The following is a 21,410-nucleotide window of genomic DNA, read 5'->3' on the forward strand; positions in this document are numbered from 1 at the left end:
CATGAAACTCAACCACAGCATTAAGTATCAAGTCCTCTTTTGATGCGACCCGATGTGATGTCGTTACCAATCGTGTTTACAAAAGCAATCAAGAAAGAAAGGACAAGTACGTCGTGCTGGCACTACGTCGGCCAGTCATGACAACAAGGAGTTCAGAGAAGATGTCGGTATTGCGTCCAGTGTTTGCAGCAGAAGGTGGATGTGGAAGCCGTTCTACGGCCACTGTCTACGGTGTAGCTGCGCCCGCAATGTATTCAGGAAGGTGGCGAGGTACCATGCAAGTTAAGCCTACATTTACTAAAGAGAAGGGGCGTACATATTTATCAAACCAGGATGAAGCGTGTCATGAACGTGAGACAAATCAATATCAGAATGTTCTAAAAGGGAAGGCTCAGACTAGAGGGAAAAGAGGCGTACCTAGCCAGTTATTTTGGCATCTTGTGATCAGCTTGCCGAATTTTTAAATTAGTTAATTTGTGATTAGTTTAGATTTGAGAGAGAAAGAGTCTGTATCTATTTTTATTGTTACACATGAGTCCGTGTCTATCTTTTATGGTTATAGTCGGTTTAGCTTAGGTTGTGCGTCGCCTATATAAAAGGGCCAGCTTCGGCCGTGTACAGGGGATTGGTTTTTTGGCTGGGGAAACAGAAACTATAAGCCGGGGTATCTTCCTTTGGCGATGAGTTATTTCGTGTGATTTGTTGAGAAGCTTTATTAAGAATTGCTTTGTGCTTTTGGCGAGAGATTAGAGGCGCCGTCTCTAATTTGCTGCTGATTCTTAGAGGATCGTCCACGTACTTCTTATTCAAGGTGTGCGTGCTATTTTGCGGTGATTGCATCTATAAGATCGTGAGCGCCACGTGGTTCAGGTGATATTGTACCGTGAAAGATTAGGAAAATTATTCGCGCCGTCGTTTTTCTGTCGAAGGTTGCATCAAGTGGTATTCAGAGCAAGGTTGATCACGGTACAATTTTTTTTCCTACTATCTGATTCAATTGTTTGAAAGATGGTGAACTCGCAGCATGAGAAATCTGATCATGAGGAAGGCGATGAACTTCCGGAAGATCTGGAGATAAGTGATGATTTGTGTATCCATCTGATGTCGATCAAGGGAGCCAACAAGAAGCTTGGGACAAGGGTTGAGGAATTGTCTGCAAATATTGTAGGCGTCGAGGACAGGTTGAACGAGCGTCTGACTGCTAGCGACCGACAGCGCACTGATAGTTTATAGGTGGTGACCGAGAGTCTTAATCGGCTCACTGCAGTAGTTCAGCGCCTTCAGGCGAGAGATGTGGCACCCCGGCAGTCCCGCTCACCACGACGACGTCGTGACCGTGACCACGACGATGGTGGTGATTTTTCTGAGGATTTCGATGCCCTTGGAGGCTTACATCACCGACCACGGCATGATGTTGGGGCTCACCGCTATGCTGGGCGGGGCCGTGACTATGGCGGCAAAGCCCATGAGGGTGATGGCTTGGGTCGAATCAAGATAACCATACCAGAATTCTCGGGACGTTGTGCCGACCCGGAGAAATATTTGGAGTGGGAGATGCGCATAAATCAGATTTTTGATGGTCACAACTACTCCGAAGAGAAGAAGGTTCGTGTTGCATCAATGTAATTTATAGAGTATGCTCTTGTATGGTGGGATAATAAAAACCGTACTCACGAGCGACCAGCGACATGGGCTGACATGAAGCGAATCATGAGGGAACGTTTTGTGCCTGCTTACTACACTCGCCAGCTTCATAGTAGACTGCATCGGTGCAAGGTACAAAATCAGTTGATGAGTACTACAAAGAGATGCAAGTTTTGATGATCCGTACGACTGTGCGTGAGTCTGCGGAGGCGACCATGGTACGTTTCTTTGAGGTGTTGGAAGAAAAGATTCGTGACCGTGTTGATTTAATGCAATATAATGATATTCATGAGTTACTTCATCAAGCGGAGCATGCTGAACGTTGGGTATTGGAGAAGCAAGTTTCAGAGAATTGTCCGACTTACAACACTGGGCGACGTGGTTCTTCTCCTGTTGAGGGTGGGTTTAGTGCTAAACCGACTCCTTCTTATAAGTCGGGAAGCATTGAACAGAGCAAAGTGGCGGCTGCGCCAAAGGAGGTTTCTCATGTTTCATCTAATGCGTCTTCATCTCATCATCGTAATATTATTTGCCACAAGTGTGGAGGACGTGGACACATGAAGCATGAATGTTCCAATCAACGAAGGGTTCTACTTGTTGATGCGGAATATATTTCAGAATCTGAAGATGAGATGCCTAAGTTAGAGGATGGAATCGAAGGAGGTCATGGTGATACCACACTATGTTATCCTCAAGATGATCCTGATATGGAGAGTTTGCTAGCACATAAGGTCCAACGAGATGACAAGACCATTGTTGAACAAGGACAACGGCGGAGTATTTTTCAAACTGCATGTACCATCAAGGGAGAAGTTTGCAAACTGATAATTGATGGTGGCAGTGCTAGCAACATGATTAGCAAGGATGTGGTGGATTCTCTTTCGTTGCCAACATGGGAGAACCCAAAACCATACTATATGAAGTGGATAAATGATGTAGGCAAAGTAAAGGTAACACACAGGGTGAAGGTGCCTTTTTCTGTTGATGGCTATCTTGACAAAGTGGAATGTGATATTATGCCACTACATGTCTATCATCTTATTTTGGAGCGTCCTTGGCAGCACGATGTTAACGCTCTTCATCATGGACGAACCAATAGGTACACTTTTATGCATAAGGGTGTGTTCTATGCTATTTCTCCCAGAGATGCAGCGGATATAAAGTGCACCATAGAAGTATTCAAGAAAAAGACCACTAAATATAGATCGAAACCGAGGATGGTTTCCTTTCAAGGGAAGGAGGATGATGCGACCTGATGTGATGTCGTTACCAATCGTGTTTACAAAAGCAATCAAGAAAGAAAGGACAAGTACGTCGTGCCGGCACTACGTCGGCCAGTCATGACAACAAGGAGTTCAGAGAAGATGCAGGTATTGCGTCTAGTGTTTGCAGCCGAAGGAGGATGTGGAAGCCGTTCTAAGGCCACTGTCTACGGTGTAGCTGCGCCCGCAATGTATTCAGGAAGGTGGCGAGGTACCATGCAAGTTAATCCTACATTTACTAAAGAGAAGGGGCGTACATATTTATCAAACCAGGATGAAGCGTGTCATGAACGTGAGACAAATCAATATCAGAACGTTCTAAAAGGGAAGGCTCAGACTAGAGGGAAAAGAGGCATACGTACCTAACAGTTATTTTGGCATCTTGTGATCAACTTGCCGGATTTTTAAATTAGTTAATTTGTGATTAGTTTAGATTTGAGAGAGAAAGAGTCCATATCTATTTTTATTGTTACAGATGAGTCCGTGTCTATCTTTTATGGTTATAGTCGGTTTAGCTTAGGCTGTGCGTCGCCTATATAAAAGGGCCGGCTTCGGCCGTGTACAGGGGATTGTTTTTTTGGCTGGGGAAACACAAACTATAAGCCGGGGTATCTTCGTTTGGCGATGAGTTATTTCGTGTGATCTGTTGAGAAGCTTTATTAAGAATTGCTTTGTGCTTTTGGCGAGAGATTAGAGGCGCCGTCTCTAATTTGCTGCTGATTCTTAGAGGATCGTCCACGTACTTCTTATTCAAGGTGTGCATGTTGTTTTTGTGGTGATTGCATCTATAAGATCGCAAGCCCACGTGGTTCATGTGATATTGTACCGTGAAAGATTGGGAAAATTATTCGCACCGTCGTTTTTCTGTCGAAGGCTGCATCATCTTTACTCCCATACGCCATAACCCACTTATCCGCGTTTAGGTTGTTGTCACCCGCGCAACACTTACAATAAGCAAACCATGAACATATTGCAACACCCTACAACAGGGGCCCCTCACGTTTGCGCGAGAAAGAAGGGCACCGTAGGACAACACCATAAATAAAATATACAATCATACCAATGTAAAAGTTGAATAATATTGGCATGAAGCAATCAAAATTTATAGATACGACGGAGACGTATCAGTGTGATATTTATGAAAGTGGATTTGGAGTGGTCTTGACTTTAGTTAGTAATGATTCCACTATTTCGGAAGAGGTTCCAATTGATTATGTGAACAAAGTTGCTACCTATGATGACATGTATGCTGTAAGGGAATATGTTAACCATGAAACTTGTCATCATCATTTTAATTTTCAATTGGATTGTGCCTCACATGATAGTTATTTTGTTGAGTTTGCTCCCACTATTCTGAATGAGAAGAATTTTGCTTATGTGGAGAGTAGTAAAATTTCTATGCTTATAGATCATGGAAAGAATGCTTTATGTAATGGTTGTATTGTTAAACTCATTCATGATGCCACTGAAGATTATTATGAGGGAGGAATATATGCTTGTTGGAATTGCACTAATATCAAGTTTCCCCTCTATGTGCTCAAAGTTTTGAAGTTATGCTTATTTTGCCTTCCTATGCTAGTTGATTCTTTTTACCATAAATTGTGTGCTAAAAAAATACCTAGGCATAGGAAGTGTGTTAGACTTAAATGTGCTAGTCATATTCTTCATGATGCTCTCTTTATGTTTCAATTCTTATCCTTTATGTGAGCATCATTGAAATCATCATGCCAAGCTAAAAGGCATTAAAGAAAAGTGCTTGTTGAGAGACAACCCAATATTTACCCTTACTATTTTTATGTTTTCACATGATTAAGATACTGTAGTAATCATGTTTTATAGCTTTTGTTTCAATAAAGTGCCAAGTAAGACCTTTGGAAAGACTTGGGTGAAAGTTAATGTGATTTTGCTGTAAAAAACAGAAACTTTGCGCTCACGAGACTAGTTGTCATGTTTTATAGAAGAGTGCTTTTGAGTTTATTATTTTTGCAGAAGATTAATAAACAAATTGCTCATGTCCACCAAATTATTTCATAAAATTTAGAGTAGCATAAGTATGGTTGTTATTCAGATCATTACAGACTATTCTGTTTCTGACAGATTCTGTTTTCATTGCATAGTTTGATTGTTTTCTTGTTTCTATGGATTATATTTCTCAATATAAATTGTAGAAATGATATGGTACAGTAGACATTGTGTGAAAACAATTATGAATCTTGTCTTTGACAGTACCAAAGTGAATGGTTTACTCTTTATCATACTAACCCATCTCACGAAGTTCCATTAAGTTTTGTGTGATTGAAGTTTTCAAGTTTTGGGTGAGATATTGATATGAGGAGAATAAGGAGTGGAAAGACCCTAAGATTGGGGATGCCCAAGGCACCCCAAGATAATATTCAAGGAAGACTCAAGCACCTAAGCTTGGGGATGCCCCGAAAGGCATCCCCTCTTTCGTCTTCAAAACTATCGGTATACCTTACTCGGAGCTATATTTTTATTCATCACATGATATGTGTTTTGCTTGGAGCGTATTTTTAATTTTACTTGCTGTTTGAATAAAATCATAGGGTCTGAAATCTTGAATGAAAAAGAATCCTCCCATGGCTAGTTAATTATTTGACTACTCAGTGTTCTTCACTTATATCTTTTTGGAGTAGTTTGTCATTTACTCACATGCTTCACGTATATCATATGAGTAAATGGTTGAATGAATTGAATATCATAAATTTGAATTTATATATGTTTGATATGCTTATACCATGGGGAGTAATGACTTCACGCATAATAAGTGTAGGTGGTAAATTTATTGAAAGTTAGCAAACATAGTATTGGTCACTTGAACAATTCATGAAAGAATATTGAAGGAAGAGAGATTTCACATATAAATATACTATCTTGGACATCTTTTGTAATTGTGAGCACTCATTAAAATATAACATGCTAAAAAATTGATGTTGGACAAGGAAGACAACTTAATGGGTTATGTTTTCCTATATTCGAAACGTTATATTGTCTTGGATCATCCAACATGTTGAGCTTGCCTTTCCCTATCATGCTAGACAAATTCTTTGCACCAAGTAGAGATACTACTTGTGCTTTCAAACATCCCCTAACCCATTTTTGCCATGAGAGTCCACCATTCCTACCTATGGATTGAGTAAGATCCTTCAAGTAAGTTGTCATCGATGCAAGCAATAAAAAATGCTCCTTAAATATGTATGATCTATTAGTGCGAAGAAAATAAGCTTTATACGAGCTTGCGATATGGAAGAAATAAAAGCGACGAACTGCATAATAAAGGTCCTTATCACAAGCGGCAATATAAAGTGACGTTCTTTTGCATTAAGATTGTATACATCCCACCATAAAAGCGCATGACAACTTCTGCTTCCCTCTGCGAAGGGCCTATCTTTTACTTTCATCTTCTATCCTTATACAAGAGTCATGGTGATCAACACCTTTACTTTTTACACTATTTCCTTTGGCAAGCACTTTGTATTGGAGCGATCTGGATATATATATCTACTTGGATGTAGGTTTTCATAAATTATTATTGTTGACATTACCCTTGAGGTAAAAGGTTAGGAGGCGAAACTATAAGCCCCTATCTTTCTCTGTATCTGATTCAAACTTTGAACCCATAAATATCACATGAGTGTTAGCAATTGTGAAAGATTGAATGATAGTTGAGTATGTGGAGTTTGCTGAATCAAAGCTCTTACATAGACCCTCCCGAATATAAGATGAATTACAATTGTTTGATGACTAAGAGCATGGTTTGTTAGTTTTCAAGAAAGTTTATGATCTATACTTTAACATGTGAACAACTTGTTACTTGATCATGAGAAGTTTTATGAGTTGAGCTACTTTTATGACATATAATGATGCTATAAAAGTGATTGAAACTACCATTGATCAAACTTAAGCACTTGCTAGCATTCACACTTCATAAATTATTTCTTTTATCATTTACCTACTCGAGGACGAGCAGGAATTAAGCTTGGGGATGTTGATACATCTCCAACGTATCTATAATTTATGAAGTATTCATGCCATGTTTACAATAGTTTTATATGATTTTGGTATGATTTGATTAGAACTAACCCGGACTGATGTTGTTTTCAGTAGAACTACCGTGGTGTTGTTTTTGTGCAAAAGTAAAAGTTCTCGGAATGCGCTGAAAATCAACGGAGAATTTTTCTGGAAAATATAAAAAATACTGGAACAAAGAGTTACTGGAGGGGAGTCCCATGGGCCCCACGAGGGTGGAGGGCACGCCCCCTACCTCGTGGGCTCTCCGTGGGGCCCCCTAACTTGTTCTCAACGCCAATCTCTCCTATAAATACCCAAACTTCCAGAAAACAACCTAGATCATAAGTTCCGCCGCCGCAAGCCTTTGTAGCCACGAGAAATCAATCTAGGCCCTCTCTGGCACCCTGTCGGAGGGGACCATCATCACCGGAGGCCATGGGGAAGGATCTCGGAGGGGCCTTCATCACCATGGAGGCCAAGGACCAAAGGGAGAACCTCTCCCCATCCAGGGGAAGGCCATGGAGGAGGAAGCACAAGGGGGAGAACCTCTCTTCCTCTCTCTCTCGGTGGCGCCGGAGTGCCATCGGGAGGGGAATCATCGCCATGGTGATCGTCTTCATCAACATCACCATAACCATCACCATCCTCATCTCTTTTACGCGGTGTACTCTCCCGCACCCTGCTGTAATCCCTACTTGAACATGGTGCTTTATACCACATATTATGATCCAATAATGTGTTGCCATCCTATGATGTTTTGAGTAGATATCCTTTGTCTTTGGGTTGATTGATGATCTTGATTGGTATGAGTTGTATGTTTTATTTTGGTGCTGTCCTATTGTGCCCTCCATGTCACGCAAGCGTGAGGGATTCCCGTTGTAGGGTGTTGCAATATGTTCATGATTCACTTATAGTGGGTTGCTTGAGTGACAGAAGCATAAACCCGAGTGACGGGGTTGTTGTGTATGGGATAAAAGGGGACTTGATATGTTAATGTTATGGTTGGGTTTTACCTTAATGATCTTTAGTAGTTGCGGATGCTTGCTAGAGTTCCAATCATAAGTGCATATGATCCAAGAAGAGAAAGTATGTTAGCTTATGCCTCTCCCTCATATGAAATTGCAATAGTGATTACCAGTCTTGTTAACAATTGCCTAGGATAATTTCGCACACCGACCCATCATTATTCCACACTCGCTATTTATAATATTTAGTAATATATTCTAACTTTATGATAACAACACCTATTTTTATATTTTAGCTCTCCGATATCATGCAAAGTTATCCTCTTCATACCCACAACATAGTTTTATTTCTCGTTTCTAGTTGGAAACAAACGTTCGGTGTACGTAGAGTCGTATCAGTGGCAGATAGGACTTGAGAGAATATTGATCTTACCTTTAGCTCCTTGTGGGTTCGACACTCCATACTTATCACTTCCATCTTTGGGAATTGCTACGATGATTTCCTGCACTTGGGGATTATCACTCCCTCTTCCCACTACCCTCCTCTCTCCTCCCTTCCCAGCCGCCCAAAGCCCTCACTCCTCCCTCCTCCTCCTCCCTGTCAGTGTCAAAACTGGCAGATCTCGGGTAGGGGGTCCCGAACTGTGCGTCTAAGGATCAAAGGTAACAAGGAGGCAGGGGACACAATGTTTACCCAGGTTCGGGCCCTCTTGATGGAGGTAATACCCTACTTCCTGCTTGATTGACTATGATGAGTATAGAGGTTTACAAGAATTGATCTACCTCGAGATCATAATGGCTAAACCCTAGATGTCTAGCATGTATGATTGTCCCTCGCCTATGGACTAAGCCCTCCGATTTATATAGGCACCGGAGGGATCTAAGGTTATACAAAGTCGGTTACAGAGAAGGAAAGGTACATGATACGAATCGCCAAGCTCGCCATCCATGCAAAGGAGAGTCCTATCCAGACACAGGGGAGGTCCTTCCATCTTGTATCTTCATGGCCCATCAGTCCAGCCCATATCACATAGCCCGGACGCCCGAGGACCCCTTAGTCCAAGACTCCCTCAGTAGCCCTTGAACCAGGCTTCAATGACGATGTATCCTGCGCACAGATTGGCTTCGGCATTGCAAAGCGGGTTCCTTCTTCGAATACTCCAACACAGTCTTCCACGCAAAACATCTGTATCCGGCTTTATTAAATAACTACATCCTTAAGCTGTATGGGCAAAAAATATTCGAAACGAAATAAGCCACATCCATAGGCGATTTTTCCGGCGAGGCGTTATGTCCTTGACTTGTTAGCATTCTGAACCATTTCACAGCCTCGTTTTGTATTTCGAGGCACGACCATCGACACGTCTTGTCAAACAAGAGATCGTGTCCCCTTATCACGGGATTTTTATAATGAGGGTTTGGGTTATCCAACTGTGCCATTCACACGTCCCGTTGGGAATAGGCGAGATTTAAGGCTTGTGAGGGGGCGCTTGACATCCACTGCCTTTATAAGAAGATAAGGATCCGCCTTTTTACCCCACGCCTTCTTCCTCCTCTAACTATACGCCATTCGAGCTCCAGCGCCCAAATCACAATCCTTTCCATCGCCACCAAGCACTCCTAGCCATGTCTGGCTCTGGAGCGCGGGGCAAGTGGATGGCCTCCTCTGTTACAGAGGAGAACATCAAAGAGCTCCGGGAGGCTGGATATCTGGCCACTGATACGTCTCCAACGTATCTACTTTTCCAAACACTTTTGCCCTTGTTTTGGACTCTAACTTGCATGATTTGAATGAAACTAACCCGGACTGACGCTGTTTTCAGCAGAACTGCCATGATGTTGTTTTATGTGTAGAAAAGAAAAGTTCTCGGAATGTCCTGGAAATCAATAGAGGCACTTTTTGGAATTAATAAGAATTTTTGGTGAAAGAATTAATGCCAGGGGGCCCACAGCCTGTCCACGAGACAGGGAGGCGCCCCCCCTAGGGCGCGGCCTCCTATCTCGTGGCCCCCCCTGGACCTCCTCCGACCTCAACTCCAACTCCATATATTCCGTCTTGGGGAGAAAAAAATCAGAGAGAAAATTTCATCGCATTTTACGACACGGAGCCGCCGCCAAGCCCTAATCTCTCGGGAGGGCTGATCTGAAGTCCGTTCGGGCTCCGGAGAGGGGGATTCGTCGCCGTCGTCATCATCAACCATCCTCCATCACCAATTTCATGATGCTCACCGCCGTGCGTGGGTAATTCCATCGTAGGCTTGCTGGATGGTGATGGGTTGGATGAGATTTACCATGTAATCAAGTTAGATTTGTTAGGGTTTGATCCCTAGTATCCACTATGTTATGAGATTGATGTTGCTATGACTTTGCTATGCTTAATGCTTGTCACTAGGGCCCGAGTGCCATGATTTCAGATCTGAACCTATTATGTTTTCATGAATATATGTGTGTTCTTGATCCTGTCTTGCAAGTCTATAGTCACCTATTATGTGTTATGATCCGACAACCCCGAAGTGACAATAATCGGGATACTTCTCGGTGATGACCGTAGTTTGAGGAGTTCATGTATTCACTATGTGTTAATGCTTTGGTCCGGTTCTCTATTAAAAGGAGGCCTTAATATCCCTTAGTTTCCACTAGGACCCCGCTGCCACGGGAGGGTAGGACAAAAGATGTCATGCAAGTTCTTTTCCATAAGCACGTATGACTATTTACGGAATACATGCCTACATTACATTGATGAATTGGAGCTAGTTCTATATCACCCTATGTTATAACTATTGCATGAGGAATCACATCCGACATAATTATCCATCACTGATCCATTGCCTACGAGCTTTTCATATATTGTTCTTCGCTTATTTACTTTTTCGTTGCTACTGTTACAACTACTACAAAAACCCAAGAGTAAAATTCACTGGTGGTCACTGTACTTATCTTGCTGGTTCACTTAGATCCCTGTACTCAAGAACTTAGTCAATACGGTCATTATATACTCATCTTGATGATTATACGGTCACCGCCTAAACGTACAGCTTCGTATTTTCTCTACGTTGACCGGTCAGCTCTCCACCCCCACGCAGGACCCACCTGTCAGTGAATAGAAGAAAGAAAGAAAGAAAGAGAAGGATAAAATATAGCTGAAGTGGGTAATCGAACCGGAGACTTGCAGGTGAGGGATAACACGCACCAACCACCTGTGCGCGCAAAGAATTCTGTCATTAACAAGAGCTTCACTCATTTATATTCGTTTTTGCGCAAAAGCCTCACTCATTTTATATAGTGTAAAGAACACACGCGTGCAACAAGATTTGGCACACACACGCGCGCAACGCATGTCACACACACGGGTATGTTCTTTTTTAAACGCTAGTGTACGCTCACTATAAAGTACTGTACATGATTTTTTTTGTACAGCTCATAAAAAATATACTATTTCATAATGAAATTTTAACCACATCTACAAATATATGTGTATTTATTTTCAGCCTTTTTTACCTTAAATTTTTATTTTTGAATCTTTTAAAATGTGGAGCCTGAGTGCCAAAAAGCCTCACTCATTTGTTGGCAATTTAGCATACTATAAACATAATCATCTTAATAATGATAATACAAGAGCGATAGATGATGAGGAAAAAATACTAAATATATGAGGGCAGAGAGTATGAACCCATCTTCGAAGAATTTGCAAAGTGATTTGCTGCAAGGAGAACAAAGAACCATAGAAGAAAAATGTTGTACTAGTCCCGGAAGTGTGGACTTGTGTCATTGTGTGGGATGGGTACCCGTTGGTTTGGGAGTTGGAACATTGCACGGGAGGTTAAACCGAATTATTCTCTTGATTAATACTCCCTCCGTTCCAAATTATTGGTCGTAGAAATGGATGAATTTAGAACTAAAATACATCTAGATACCTCCATATCCGCGACAAGTAATTCAGAATGGAGAGAGTACTATTCATTGCTATTTATTTAAGATAACAAAATGTGCGTTGCCTACCCCTAAAAAAATGTGCGCTCAGTAGAAAACACAAAAGCGTGTTGTGCTCAGGTGGCGTGGAAGTTGGAACATTGCACGGGAGATTAAACATTCCCGAATTACTCTCTTGATTAATACTGTTCATTGCAATTTATTTAAGAAAACAAAATGTGCGCTCCGTACCCCTAAAAGAAAGTGCGCTGCGTGCGTGTGTTTGTATTAGGACAAAAGAAATTCGCTCAGTAGAAAACAGCAAGTCTGTTGTGCTTAGGTGGTTAGCGCGAGTGAATCTGGCGGTCAAGCCTCTTGTTCAAATCCTCACTCGCCCAAGAATTTATCTTTCTCTTTATTATTTTCTTCTAATCACTGACAGCTGGGACCCGCATGGGGGTGGGGAGCTGACCGGTCAACATAGTGAAAAATACGAAGCTGTAGGTTTTAGTGGTGACCGTATAATCATCAAGTTGAGTATATAGTGACCGTATTGACTAAGTTCTTAAGTACAGGGACTAAAATGAATCAGTGAGACAAGTACGATGACCATCAAGGAATTTTACTCAAAACCCAAAAACATTTATCTTTACTGTTGCTACCTTTACCTTTATTATCATACCACCTTTGCTACTAAATACTTTGCTGCAGATACTAAGTTATTCAGGTGTGGTTGAATTGACAACTCAACTACTAATACTCAAGAATATTCTTTGGCTCCCCTTGTGTCGAATCAATAAATTTGGGTTGTACTTCACCCTCGAAAGCTGTTGCAATCCCCTATACTTGTGGGTTATCAAGACTAATTTCTGGCGCTGTTGTCGGGGAGCATAGCTCTATTCTCTGAGTCACTTGGGATTTATATCTGTTGATCACTATGAAGAACTTGAAAGATGCTAAGACCAAGATTTTGCCCTCAACTACGAGGGGAGGTAAGGAACTGCCATCTAGCTCTGCACTAGATTCTCCTTCCGTTATTAGTCAGCTTGCGACACCTAAATCTGCTACTGCTATGAATTCTGATATGTCGCATGTTATTGATGATGCCACTTGTGCTATGCATGATGAAACTACTTCTGTGCGTGATACTGCTTTGCCATTAGATGAATTTCTTGATGAACAACTTGCTAGAGTTAGGGGGAATGAAAATATTGAAGAACCTATTATTGACGATAGTGATGATGGACGTTCCCCCAATGATTATGTATTACCTGTTGTTCCTAAGGGTTATGTTATGAATGAAGAACCTGCTATGGAAATTCTTGCTTGCAATGATAGAAATGATCTTAAGAAATTATTAGCTAAATGGAAGCAGCAGTCTCTTAATGATATAATGAAACCCGATCCTGCTTTTGCTACTTCACCTATCTGTGTTACTGATAAGGATTATGAATTCTCTGTTGATCCTGGTATTATTACTTTAGTTGAATCTGATCCTTTTTATGGCCTTGAATCTGAAACTGTTGTGGCACATCTTACCAAGTTGAATGATATAGCCACCCTATTTACTCATGATGAGAAGTCTCGCTATTTATATATCCTTAAGATATTTCCGTTCTCATTAGAGGGTGATGCTAAGACTTGGTATAATTCTCTTGCTCCTGGTTGTGTGCGTAGTCCCCAGGATATGATTTATTACCTCTCTGCTAAATATTTCCCTGCTCATAAGAAACAAGCTGCCTTGCAGAAAATATATAATTTTGTGTAAATCAAAAAAGAGAGTCTCCCATAAGCTTGGGGGAGGCTTATCCGGTTACTTAATGCTTTGCCTGATCATCCTCTTAAGAAAAGTGAAATACTTGATATCTTTTATAATGGACTAACCGATGCTTCCAAGGACCACTTGGATAGTTGTGCTGGTTGTGTTTTCAGGGAAAGAACAGTCGACGAAGTTGAAATATTATTGAATAATATGTTGACTAATGAAAATAATTGGACTATTCCCGAGCCAGTTCCTGAAGTAATTCCTGAACCAATTGAGCCAACTCCTGAGCCTATTCCTAAACCCACTCCGAAGAGGAGAGGTGTTTTATTTCTCAGTCGTGAAGATATGCAAGAGGCAAAGAAATCAATGAAAGAAAAAGGTATTAAAGTTGAAGATGTTAAGAATTTACCACCTATTGAAGAAATACATGGTCTTAATTTACCGCCTGAAGGACCACATTGTCTTGATAACCCGACACAGGTAGTAAAGGTAAATTCTCTCTATAGATACGATAAAGTTGAAATACCCTCTACTAAATTTCATAGCCCTTATTTAGATGAATTTGATGACTTTAAGGCTAGACAAGAAAGTTTTAATGCCTATGTTGGTAGAGAGTTAAAGAATAATGCTTTCGAGATAGGACGCGTATGTGATAATCTGGCTAGAGTTAAAGATGAACTTCACCGCGTTAGCAAATATGCTTCTATGGTTGCTACTCAAGCTGAGCAAGTACTCAAAACTCAAAATGATTTGCTTGATGAATTGAATAATAAAAAAGACTTTGCCGTTAGAGTGGCTACTAGAACTGGTAGAATGACTCAGGAACCTTTGTATCCTGAAGGCCATCCTAAGAGAATCGAGCAAGATTCTCAGAGAAATAATTTAGAGGCACCTAGTTCTTCTAAAAAGAAGAAAAAGAAAGACGATAGAACCTTGCATGCTTCTAGTGAACCTACTGTAGACACACCCGAGAATCCCAATGATATTTCTATCTCTGATGCTGAAACACAATTAGGTGATGAACATGAACCTAGTGATAATGTTAATGATAATGTTCATGTTGATGCTCAACCTAGCAAAGATAATGATGTAGAGATTGAACCTGCTGTTGATCTTGATAACCCACAATCAAAGAATCAACGCTATGATAAGAGAGATTTTGTTGCTAGGAAGCACGGTAAAGAAAGAGAACCATGGGTTCAGAAACCCATGCCCTTTCCTCCTAAACCATCCAAGTCAAAGGATGATGAGGATTTTGAGCGCTTTGCTGAAATGATTAGACCTATTTTCTTACGTATGCGCTTAACTGATATGCTTAAAGTAAATCCTTATGCTAAGTATATGAAGGATATCATCACAAATAAAAGAAAGATACCGGAAGCTGAAATTTCCACCGTGCTTGCTAATTACACTTTTAAGGGTGGAATACCAAAGAAACTTGGAGATCCGGGTGTTCCAACTATACCATGCTCCATTAAAAGAAATTATGTCAGAACTGCTTTATGTGATCTTGGAGCCGGTGTTAGTGTTATGCCTCTCTTTTTATATCGTAGACTTGAATTGAATAAGTTGACACCTATTGAAATATCTTTGCAAATGGCTGATAAATCAACTGCTATACCTGTCGGTATTTGTGAGGATGTGCTTGTTGTGGTTGCAAATGTCACTATCTTAACAGACTTTGTTATTCTTGATATTTCCGAGGACGATAGTATGTCTATTATCCTTGGTAGACCTTTTCTTAATACTGCAGGGGTTGTTATTGATTGCAACAAAGGCAATGTCACTTTTCATGTTAACGGCAATGAGCATATGGTACACTTTCCGAGGAAACAATCTCAAGTTCATAGCATCAATTCTATTGAAAAAGTTCCAACTATCATTTTTGGAGATTTTGAATTTCCTCTCCCTACTGTCAAGAAAAAGTATGATATTCTTATTGTTGGGGATTTTCATATCCCCTTTGAGGTAACTTAGTGTTATTCGAAATTTCTCCGGTTCCGTGTTATTCGGAATGAGTTTGTTAACAAGACTTGATCAACCTTGTTAGCGGGTTCATTTTGATGATCACGAGATGGATGAAACTAGAAGGCACAACCTTATGTACCCTCTTTTTACTTTCTGTTATTTAGATTAAATAAAGCAAAAATAATATTATCCGTCTGTTTTCTGAATTATCCGTGCATTAAAAATAGTCCAAAAAGAAAAGTGCTCCAAATGCCCTGCAAATTTAGTATGATTTTTTCTGAAATATTTGAGGATTTTAGGCACTGAAAACACTGCAGGAGGGGCAAGCACTAGGCCACGAGAGAGGAGGGCGCGCCCCCCCTGTAGGGCGCGCTCCCGTGTCTCGTGGGCCCTGGTGGCTCCCCTCCACTTATGCCAGCACCCACACACTCCATCTTCTACCCAAAAAAATCCCCATCCAGCTCAAGCACGAGTTCTAGCTCGTTTTGCTGCGATTTTCGATCTCTTAGCTCAAAGCTCCATTCACAAAACTGCTTTGGGAGATTGTTGCTTGGTAGGTGAATCCTCCGTTGGTCCAATTAGTTTTTATTCTAGTGCTTTATTCATTGTAAATTTTTGCTGCTTAGGTGACCATGTTCTTGAGCTTGCATGTTAAATTTTTAAGGTCCCAAGCAATTCCAATGCATGATATAGGCTCTAGGCACTTGTAGGAGTAGTTGCTATCAATCTTGTTTAGTTTTATCCACTTTTATTTTGAAGTTACTAAAATTTCAGAAAATTTCAGAAAATGTTAAGGAGGCTTTTTAAAGGCTCTTCTAGCCAAAGCTCTGAGGAAAAACAAGCCAAAGAGAAGGAAAAAGCCAAGTATAATCTTCCTCGCTTAGCGGAAGTACGATCGTGTGAATGACCATGCGAGGATTTCTTGAAAGAAGCCAGAATTCATGAAGACTTTTATGCTTTAATCAAGACTGCAGGCCTCACCGGTTTCATCAACGACCGAATCGATCAGTATCTCTTACTTACCAATAGTTTCGTACGAAACTTTTATTTTTATCCTAAGAAGTCATCGCCTGCAGTATCATTTCATTTATATGATGAATTCAAAGAAATGACTTTACGTCATTTTTGCGCGGTATGTAGGATACCTTATGAGGGAGAATTAGGTGAACCCCATCGTGAAGATGTGGGTGGCTTTGTTAATACTATTGTTGTAGAGGAGCCAAAGAAGGGTTCCGAGGCAAAAATCTCTAGCATACACTTTCCTGTTTTACGCTACTTTACAATATTTGCTAGTAGATGCTTGATTGGTCGTGAAAATAGTGAAAATTTGAGCGTTCCAGATATTATTATTCTTCAACATGCTTTGCTAGGAGACAATACTTTTAATACGAATGCCGTCGTTGCTAAACGGCTAGGCCTGAATCGTACAAAAGGCCTCATATTTGAAGGTATCTATGTTGCACGTCTTGCTAGACATTTTCAGATGCCCATTAGGCATCATGAAGAAAAGGAGACAATATTGCTTCCTCACATTGAATATATAACTCTAACTACGCAACCCGCCTAATGAGAGCCATCGCAGTTTCAAATCCACCTCTCCCGCACGATCTGCCTCGCTGTCCAGCCCCAGTGTACTTTCAATTGTGGTGGTAAAAATCGGGTCGTCCGTATTTCTGTACGCTGCTTTCTCCGTCTAGAGTGGATGATGGTTGGGCCAGGCTTGCGCGCGGGCCTGTCTCGCAGTGGCACCATGTTTGGGTGCCTATGTCCGTGTGGAAAGAAGCTCAGCGCGGATCGTGGGTTGGCAGGCGATCGTGGAGGCGATCATGGGTTGGATGGACATTTTTTACCGTTTTCTCTTGCGCCCAGCTACGGCCCCTCTGCTTCAGGCGCGTCGGGCCCATGTATCGGCCTCGTGGTTGCGTGCTGCTTCTGGTGCTGCTTGCTGGCATGGGCAACCCGCTTTGGCTCGTTGGGTAAAGAGGGGCTTCGCCCTTTTCGTGTAGCTACGCGGGATCGTTTGCTTCGTGCAGCTGCTGGTGGTCCCTGCTCACTCTTGGTCCCATCTGTCGGTTGCCTCTTGCGGTGAGCCTAAGAGTTACAGCGCCTGCTATTACTGCTGCTGACCGGGTCGTCCTCTCCTCGTCTGCTCTTCTCTCGCTCCTGCCTCGGCTCCCGGTTCACTTCTCCCCTCTGCCTGCGCCTTCCTTCTCTTCATCGTCCGATGCCCATCGGCAGGCGACAAGGACGGGAATCAGTGCCGTCGTGGTGCAGTGGAGCTGCTGGGAAGAAGGAGGAGGGCGGCTGCATCCCGGGGGGTGCTGGTGGAGGGCGCACGCAGTCCATGGGGTGCGCGCACGGCAAGTGCTGCCTGCCGCGGGGCGACGGCGGAGGGCGGCGGGAAGGCGGTGGCGTGCCCGGCGGCCGCGGCGGCTCCACCCCCGGCCGCGCCGTGGTGCTGGGCGCGGGCCTGGCGCTGTAGTACGCCACGCTGACGGTGGACGGCCACTACCCGGACTCACCGGGCCAGGCGTCGCAGGATGCGTACCTCGTGGTCATGCGCTTCGCGGGCGTCCCCGATCTCCACCTCTTCGCGGTCTTCGACGGCCACGACGCCTGCGGAGCCGCCAGCTCCGGGTGCGCGTCGGACGGGCTCCCCCGCCTCCTCCTCCTCCTCGCGGCCGAGGATGCCGCCTCCTCGCGTCGGACCCCGCGGCGGTGTTCCGGGTGGCTATGGTCGGGGTCAACGAGGAGATGCACGCGGCGGCGGCCGTGGACGACTCCATGAGCGGGGCCACCGCCGTCGCGGCGCTCATGGCCGGCGGCGCGCTCCATGTGGCCAACGTCGGGGACTCGCGCGCCATGGCCGGGGTCTGGCGCGACGGCCGCGTCGCCGCCGACGAGCTGTCGTGGGACCAGGCACCGTTCCGCGCCGACGAGCGTGCGCGCGTCATGTCCGTCGAGCAGGTGGAGGGCGTCCACGACCCCGAGGCCGAGGGCTAGCTCGCCTACGAGGGGTACCCCGCCTCGCGTCTGGGCCCGGCCCGCGATGGGCTCTACCCGGGCACGACCTTCACGCACATTCTCGGCGACCTCGCCGCCGAGGGCGTCGGGGTCGACCCTGAGGTGAACGCCGTGGAGATCACCCCGGCCCACCTCTTCTTCGTCGTCACAAGCGATGGCGTGTTCGAGTTCCTCTCCAGCCAAGAAGTCGTCAACATGGTGATGATTTTTCCCCTGTTTAATTTCCTTGCCCCTTTGCGTTTGCTCAGCTGATACATTTGGAAGCTGGTGTCTTACCTACAGCATAAATAGACGGTGCAGACTGTCCGCCCAACCTCGCCGTATTTGGCTAAGCAGGTGCACACACTCTTGTCCTCTTCCTAATTTCTTTCCTCCTTTCAATGCCCTGCTCCTTCTCTGAACTTCTGATCTTTGCTTGTGTAGAATTTGTTCTCTACGCCTACAAGGTGTTTGATGAAAATCCCAGAAGGCTGGCAGGGGAGGATTGGTCTATGTAAGCCACGTGATTTCATTCTTCAGAATGTTAGTTCCAGTCAGTCATAACAAGATGATTTCGAGATTAATAAGAATCCCTGAGGTGAATAAAAGTATAAAGAAACAAGGAATATCCTGTCAAAACATTAGTTCCAGTCAATCATAACAAGAATCCATGAAGTAGATATTTGCTTCTATTTATGGGGCTCTCGACCCTACAGAATTCTTCATGATGATTTTACCCATAGATTAGCATTTGGTAACTTGATTTTCTTCCCTGTCGTATAAGACTATATGAGACATGAATTGTATATTTTATTTTGTCGTGAGGTTATTTTTAGGTTTGCTTATGTTCTCTTTTATCCTTTTCGAACACGGATAGGAAAAGAAAACTGAAACATGTTCACTAAAATGCGTGCTTTGTAGTCTTTTGTTTTCATGTAGCGGTGTATTTGAGTGTACACTTACCTGACTTCATATACTACCGCATCTTTTGTTTATCGCTAGGCCTGTTGTCAGTACCAAATGTGCAAATGGTATTAACTTCATACATTGAGCTATGCCTGATAGTTATTGGTGTCAGTTCCTCCTCCTGAAATCATCGTTTTCCTATTTGTAGGAGCTTTGATAAGGCTGCTCACCAATGAGCTGGACGTGTTTTTGTCCTGGGTACTTGCATGATGGAAGAAGAAATTGGGTATTCCTAAATGTGCTACTGCAGATCAAAGGTGAATTCATCCCATTTTCTTACTTCAATCTCAGGTTATTTAGGAGGTGAGGATAATAATAATTGAATGAACATTGTTTGAGATCCACCTGACTAATTGCACCTTATGGAGAAGGAGCAGGCCGTGGAGGAGTGCAAGTAGCAGGGTAAGCTCCAAGGATAATCCTTTTTGCTTATTTGTTTGTACCTATTTATTTTTTGTATAGACATTCCTCTGTTCTCTAAAGACCAGATTTTGGACTAAACAGTTCCCGGTGACTGCAAATCTGAAATTGAAGATAGGGCAGATTGTATTGGTTCTGCTTGCTTGCAGAACTTGTGGTATGCTGGCCATGGAGTACTCAGACCCTGCCAAGAAAGGTGAGCCCGACTTCTTCTGCAACTTTTCTACCACAGTACGGATCTAGCAAAAATGTTCAGGAAGTTATGAGTTTTCTAATTCTAATGTAACTCATTTTTCCTTACTTGCTGATCTTGTTACTAATGTTGAAATTGAAGAGGAGCAGGAGATGAGGAGCACAACATTTAGTGTACAATGGTGCATGATGTGGCAGTTAGGATCAGGACACGAGGAACACGACACTGGGTGTACGAAAGATTAGTAGGAAGAATGTTAATCACAGTGTGTGAAAAGGTATACGGTACCCTTTAGCTTGAATAAATGTTCACTGCTTGGTTCATATTTGATTCCAATGCCTTCGCTTTAATATCATTGGTTTGTCCCAAGTTTATGTTCAAAGATTATGATTCAAATATTCTGTTCAGATTTCCTACAAACAAATAGTGTGATTATTGCCCAATTCTAGCTTCATCTACTATACCTTATAATTTATATATTAATTGTCGACAATTCTAATTTAGATCATGTCAATTCTAGGCAGCGAGTACTAGAAAGCATGGTCATGTTTTAGGGCATTTTTCTACTTTGTGCAAGAAATTTAATTTGATGGATATGCGACCTGTTTTCTCTTGATTATTTGTGGATGTTAATACACAATCATTTCTGTAGAAGGTAACTTGATTGACACACTTCTGTTATTTCTATGTGCAGAAAATGCGAGCTTGGCTGATGTATTACGTACTATTTGGCTGAGTTGTTTTGTCCTAAAGATACAATTAAGCTGAAGAATTCTTTTTGTATGGAAATTCACTATGGAAATCGAAACAATGGTACTCTGCACAACCGTTTACTTTCTTGCATCGGTTCTTCATTCTATAAGTGAAACCTTTTCTATTTGGTAAAATAAGAGTGAGCTCATGCTTGAACTTCCACCATGTATGTTAACACTTGGATACTGTATCAACCCAGTAATCCCCTGATCCTTCATTGTTTTCCCTTGCATTGCCTCCTTTAACTATTCAGCAGGACCTTGAAAAGAATGATTTTTCGGTTATATAATTTATTATGTTTTGTTTCGCCTTCGAGAGGTAGAATGTAAAGTAGGCTGGTATTTTCATTCCGTTAGATATTTGATATAAGTGAATATATACCTTTCGGCAGGTGAATGTGCTCTCCATTAATATTACTCATATATTTGAGCTTCAGAGAAGGATATCTATGCCATTTTGTTTTTGTTTTTTAAACAAAAGAGTGTTGTATGTATATCGTTAAGAGGATGAAGCAGCAAAATTATCTACGCAAT

The 21,410-nt window shown here is 42.4% G+C and overlaps 1 pseudogene; it reads left to right on the top strand.

Annotated features, from left to right (window-relative positions):
* The first annotated feature begins 17,766 nt into the window (after positions 1-17,766).
* On the top strand, positions 17,767-21,192 carry LOC119309646 (annotated as a pseudogene).
* Positions 21,193-21,410: the final 218 nt, after the last annotated feature.

The sequence above is a fragment of the Triticum dicoccoides genome, chromosome 5B, assembly GCF_002162155.2.
Source record: "Triticum dicoccoides isolate Atlit2015 ecotype Zavitan chromosome 5B, WEW_v2.0, whole genome shotgun sequence".
NCBI classification, from domain to species: domain Eukaryota; kingdom Viridiplantae; phylum Streptophyta; class Magnoliopsida; order Poales; family Poaceae; genus Triticum; species Triticum dicoccoides.